This window comes from Lissotriton vulgaris, unplaced genomic scaffold (genome assembly GCF_964263255.1).
Source record: "Lissotriton vulgaris unplaced genomic scaffold, aLisVul1.2 SCAFFOLD_11314, whole genome shotgun sequence".
Classification (NCBI taxonomy): Eukaryota; Metazoa; Chordata; class Amphibia; order Caudata; family Salamandridae; genus Lissotriton; species Lissotriton vulgaris.
The window spans coordinates 43247-50000 of record NW_028242459.1 but is presented as its reverse complement, the minus strand read 5'-3'; positions in this window follow the sequence as shown (position 1 = coordinate 50000).

The window sequence follows — 6754 nt, the reverse complement described above, 5'->3', positions numbered from 1 at the left end:
TGTAAAATGTGTGACACGTCTAACTCATTATCTGCAGTTGCATTCTCAGCTATTGGCTTTGGTATAGACGGTGTTTTCATTTCTTTGTTCTTAGCTAGGCCAAGACAGGATGTTTGGTGTACAGTGTCATTTAAAAATAACATTTGTTCTGGTATCATGCAGGTTCTAAACAGTGCTTCTAAGCCTTGCACCTGCCAATCTTTTGTACCCCAAATTGTTTTCGTTTCAATATTATTTTTCCAATAATCAAAACCAAATGTCATCATTTTATCATAAAATGCTTCTGAATATATCAATTTTGAATTTGTCAGCATTGTTTTCATTCCTGTTTTATCTAACAGTTTATAATAAAACGTTTCTGCATCACTGGTGTTAAACCCTGAGAAGTATTTGAATCTCTCAAAGAATGCTTTAGAACTGCTTTTAGGTGTTGTAGAACAATGTTCCCATTGATTATACATAAAAACATTTCTAGGCTGTGCAGATTTATGCAAGTAATGATCCCCATAGTGGGTGTAACAGAATAACTGCTCATAACTAGATGAACCTTGTAAATAATCATGATCTGTGAATCTAGCTGACATTACTAAATCAGACATCATGTCATTAATACTGTTAAAGTCCCAATCATCAGAGAATGTACTTGGTGTCACAAAGTCACTTAAGGAAACCTTTAGTTGATGAGGATACTTCAGGATTTCGACCGGACCATAGATCTCATAGTCTGTTTTCTCCCATACTACCCCACCAGGTATTGGAATTGCTGTGACATTTACTGTTGACAGTTCTCTTTTCTTCACGTGGGATGATCTGTGTGGTTTCAGGACTAGGTTGATGTTCTGACTTGCTGTGTCCATTCAATTGTAATGAACTTTCCTAAAATTAAAACTAAAATTAGGCAGAGTAGGAGTATGAATACCCCTGAAATAATCCAATGCTCAATCAACGGTGAATCCAGATATAATTCTTTGATTTGTTGAAGGAGTCCTGTTGTATTTTCTTTAGAATGTTTTTTTGTTTCTGGCATCACTTCGGGGTCGTTAAAATCTTCAGAGAAGTTGTCGAAGTTGATGAAATAACCAGAGGCAGTTCTGTCAATTGATGGGATTGTTCTTTCAATCTGTCTCTCGGTAGCACTTTCTGATGCCACATCATTGTAGACTGGTGTTTCTTGACGAACTGTTTCAATCTGTGTTTCAAGAGGCACGAGTTCCATGGCATTATTGCATAGTCCTTCATTGTGCACTGCAGGCTGATCGAATGTGATGAGTCTTTCAGTTTGAACCTCTTGGATTGTTGCAAGTTTGGGTATTCTGTTGTTTCTTGGGAGTCCACTGGGCCTACTGTTGATTATAGGCCACATGCTTGTGGTTTTACCAGATCGATGGACACGATTCTGTTCTCCTTTTTACCAGCAAGGGGCGGTAGCACAACTGATCTTGTTCCGGTGACTGCCAAGACAGGTACTGCTTTTCTGTAAGAAGGCCCAAATTCCTTCTTAACCGCGATCTTTTCTCTGACTAGATCCCCAATCTTTGGAATCCAGACAGGCCTTGCTGGGGCTGTTGCGGGTGGTGCCTCGTCAGTGGTATTTGGCTGTTGCTTTAACTTTATGTTGCTTAATGATTTTCTTGTTTCATTCAGTTCCTGTAAAACAGCCAAACGGTCTTTTACTTCAAACTGCTTTGTTTCTTTTTGTACCACTGACATCTGACTATCGAGGTCCTGAACGTTCATTCTAATTCCGAACAATAGTTCGTATGGGCTGAAACCTTTTAGAGAATTTCTTGGCATGTTGTTAAGACTAGTCTGGACACTTATTAAATGTTTGACCCACCCAGCGCCTGAACCTAATACCTTCGCTGTTATAGATTGCTTTATATCCCGGTTTTTTCTTTCTACCACACTTATGCGACGGACAAGAATACCGCAACCCAATTCCCATGCTAGCCATTGCCTCCTTATAGGCTCGAGAGCCAAAGCAAGACCCTGGTCAGAATGGAACGTGGTAATTGCGTATATGCCGATATGGACTCGCTAATCTTTTATAACCGTTCTAGCGTCAGCCGAGCGCTGGAGGCCTCATAATTTAAGTGTATTTCGTCTTAAACGTTGTACACTGGGACGCGCTTCTCTTCTTTGATTGCGCAGATAGACCGCCTTATGCTGTCTAGAAGGGATCCTGAAACTACCCTGGCCTGTTCATTACTGCGATCTCTATTGCAGTCTTCACAATTTTGAGCAAAACATTGAATATCTATACTCATTCCTGGCCACCAGTACTCTGATTGCAATTTTTTCAGAGAGGCTTTGATTGTTTGGTGTTTCAGACCCAACCCCATGTGTGCTTCCAGTAGGAGGAAGCCCCTCCTGCTCCTGTTTGGAATTACTCTATCCCCCACTCCAGGGATTCGAGCAAACAGAACGGAGTTTGCATCGATTATGTATGCATAATTGAGTGGATAGTTTACGGGTAGTGCTGCACAGTCGCCTTTTACGGTCGTTTTTACTGCTAGCATGGTTTCCCCGTCTATATACTTATCTGTACGCTTTTTTGTGGCTACGGAAGCCGGGTTAGTTGCTTCCGCGGTGGCTGTATTAGCCAATGAATTCCCTGCAACGTGAACGCCATCACGTTGAAGACTCTGTGCGTGAATCACGTGAGTCTTTTGTAGTTCTTTGTGTAAAAGAGCTACCTCGTTCCAGAGCTTTTTATGCTTTATTGTGGCACCTGTGTCATCTTTGTAGTCGTTTTCGATCCAACTCTGCAGTTTATTGTTGTAAGAGTTGACGCAAAAATGAGAATCGCACACGATAAGTGTGGGGAATTCGCGTTCTGCATTTTCGAGCGCCATCTTTAAAGATCTGATTTCAGTTCTTTGAACCGAACAGTACTTTACTGATTCAGTTTTTGTTACTTTCGGTCTGAATTTACCGCACAGCCAACGACCTTTAATGATCGCACATGCTGCATTGTAGGATTTACTCTCTACATTAAAATGCTGTACAAAGCTATCTGTATAGATTATACATGCGTATTGTGGGAGAGGCAGGATTTCTATTGGCAGAGGATATTCTTCTTCATATTCTAAATCATTCAGTTCTTCGTATTGCGGGGCGAAATAGTATTTCACGTCTTCCGCTCCCAGAGAATCTATGCACTGTATCCATTTCGGATCCAGTGACACTGTAGGCAGGTTTACTGGGCTGAATAGCGCCTCGAAGGCGGATTCCGCTGTAAGGATATTAATCCGTTTGCCGTGTGCTAGATCTCGTTCATTTGCTAATGCGATTTGCACTGCGTTCACAGTTCTTTCCGTGTGACTGAATGCTTTTTCTGCTTGTGTGTACAAGTGAGATTTAATTGAAATTGGTACCTTTTCTCCTTCATTAGAGGTTAGGTACGTGAATCCGCATCTTCCTGGGATGACTCGGATTACAAGATCGCGTGTGTTGTCACGTGTATCTAATTTTGTTTTTGCTAACATGTCTGTTTGCAGTGATCTCAAAATTTCTGTGTGTTTTTGAGTCCAATTGATTTGTTTTAAATCAGGTTTTATTAGTTCGTAGAGAGGTTTAACCCTCTCTGCGTAATTTAGGATGTAAGTTCTTCCGAAATTCAGAAAACCTAGTATTGATTGTAAATTCTTCAGCGTTTTTGGAGCTTGGAGTACAGCGCACTTCTCTAAGAAGTTGTCCGCTAGGCTTTTCCCTTCACTTGATAATTCGTACCCTAAAAATAGTACTGTCAGATGGGCAATTCGGGACTTTTTAAAGTTGAATTTGTAACCCTCTGCTGCGAACCCAAGTATGATGGTGTTCACTCTTTTCAAGTGAGTATCCAAGTCGTCGTCTGTGAGATAAATATCATCTACGTAAGATAATGCTTCATCATCATAGATTTGTAGTAACTCTGTTACCCTAGCTGAGAATAGTCCTGGGCTATTCTTGAACCCCTGTGGGAGTCGACAGAATTTTTTCTGCGACCCAAATGCGGAGAAAGCGGTCAAGTATCTGATTTCTGGTGCAATGTTTTGACAAAAGAAACCATTAGAAATGTCTAATGTCGTTTTGTATTTTTTCCTAACTATGTTATTCATTAGGGCTGCACTATGCGAGTTTTGTACTGCAAAAGTTTTGCAACATGTATTAAGATGTCTGTAGTCCAAAACTAGACGATATGAATTGTCTGGCTTGGAGACAGGAAACAAAGGATTGTTCATTTGAGAGGTGCATGTTTCAATCACCCCCTGGTACTCAAGTTGATCTAAGATCTCCCTGACTTGTTTTTTAGCTTCTTGCTTTATGGGATACTGCCGTTGGGCAGTTGGTTCACTTTTTAATTGGATTTTGTGAGGAGGAGAATCCTCATCCCATCCTACATGATTTTTATACAATGCAGGTGCCTGGGCTACTGCCCATTTCCTTGCATATGTGTATTTTTTATGAATCGGTATGTGATTCGAGAAGGCAGGCATAATTACTTCTTCGCCACGAGGGCACTCCCTGACAAACTCCGGGGGCCAATCCTTTTCAGCTAACAGAATATCATAGCCTTTTGAGAGCTTATCCCAAAATAGACCCTTAATTTTCCTAGTCTTATCACCCTCCATACGCAATGTTATTTCGTATATTTTATGGGGCTCGCTAAGTCTGGCGTCGGCAGTTTCAACCTGAATGTATTCATTCGTGTCCACTGTCTCCAGATGACTCATCAAGTTCTTGCGCGCTATACTGATTTCTGCTGCACTGTCCAACATTGTCAATGCCCACTCCCCGTTTTTCAACTGTGTCCTCAGTATTCTCGGCATGGTTTATTACTCTAATACTGGCTACCTTCTTTTTCTGAAATTGAGATTTCTTATTTTGAGCAGGTTCCTTGTCTTTGGACTTGGTGTGCTCTCCTGGGTCTGACCGTCCTCTTCTTTCCGAATTCTGTGGAGAAGATCGAGAGGGACGTGTATCAATACTTTGATATCTATCAGGTTTTTTTATATTATCCCTATTTCTAAGGTTATATCTTTTCTCAGAGGGCTCCCGTTGGGGAGACTGGCGTTCTCGAGTCGGAGTTCTTTCCCTCCGTCGAGGAGACCTTCCTCTGGACTGGAAAACTTTTTCCTTGGGAGTGGATTGTTTATTTCCATCCCAGCTCTTTTTAGGAGTATTTAAATTATTTTTAATAAATAATTTTTCAGGATTTTCGAGCAGTTGGGGTTTAACTGGTTTTCCACCCAAGCTGTCTCTACCTAATTCTTCATAGCATTTTTCTATGATTTTTGCAAGCTCAACAGGATCTTTTATATCTGTTTCCCTCAACTTCTGGCGAATCGCCACAGATGCTGCTTCTCCCTTTACATTGGCTAATAATATAGCCGTGACCTGCTTGAAGTCTTTCAGTAATTTCATACCTAGATTTAAAGCTGGCTCTGGACCGAATTCATTTTGAATCTGTTTTAGCACGTCTGGTATTACCGCCATAGACGGAACACCGTGTGTTTTTGTGTAAAAAGAAGCAAAGACTGTACCCCAAGTGTCGCAGTCCTCCACGTGTGGTGCGATTCCCATAGGAAGGCAGATGGTCAAGATTCTGTGTTTTTCAATAGGGGTAGTATCAGGAAATACTGCCTCTATTTGAGTGATTTTCTGGGCTAACCAGAAAGGAATTTGTTCCCGTTTTACGGGTGTTTTACCAAGACATGACTGTATGTTCTGTGGTGTAATTTTATTTGTGTTCCCCTGATGAGGGGTCAGCTGTGGTGTATTAACAGCTGGCTGGACTGTTGCAGTCCGTATTACATATTGGACTAATTGCCTATGTATTTTTATTAATGTGTTTAGCTGTGCTAACAGCTCTTCTCTTGACATTCTTGCAATGTCAGGATGTGGTGTGTAGCTGGCTAGAACCGGCCACGTGGCTCCTGGTCTGCCTAGAGGACCGAGCCTAGTTATGTGATTATTGTGTTTTAGGGCGCCATTAAACCAGAGCAGGTGCTCTTGAAATTTAAGTGGGATTTCAATCTCCTCGAAAGGAGCGTACTCTCCCGGAGGTTCCTCTATTTTGTAATAGTGAAACTCTTGTGTTATAGCGTTTACCGCTGGAAAGTTTATTCATGAATAGAATACCTCTGTCTGCCGATACTCGTGAGCCTCTATCACGAAAACTACTGTACCACCTTGAGGTGTCAGTCCGTTTTCTATAAGTTTTAAAGTTATAGATCTTCTTAACTGGAGCGGGATGATGATAGCATCCGGGTCTGCTTGTTCGGGACCTTGCTGAGTCGCATCTACTGCGGCCCCAGAGGTTCCGTTTTCTACTGACATTTCAAAAAATGCAGGTTTTTGCAGAGTAGGTCTCCAAGGAGACAAAGATTAGATGCACAATATTTTGGAACACTGTATCCTTCAACGTTGAATAAACCGGAGCTTTACATAGGAATCTCTTCCTACTAAGGTCGGGCGGATTTTAACCTTTCACCCACTCCAGACGTCTATTGGAGTATTTACGGGTGAAAGGGGTGTGAAATATGCACGACTGAGTTACTCTACAAGTCTTACGTTAGTTTATCGCCTTACCAAACGTTGGGCGCCATGTAGTGTAGTTCCTAGTTTCCCACTAGGCCCTGCGCATTGGAATAACATAAACAGTAGTATCGACGTGGAACTGGCTATATTCCAGGCCTCCACTGACTATGCTAAACTTAATTGGGTTGTGTTACCAACTAGCTCAGAGGTCACTGGAAACTTTCTTCTCTGC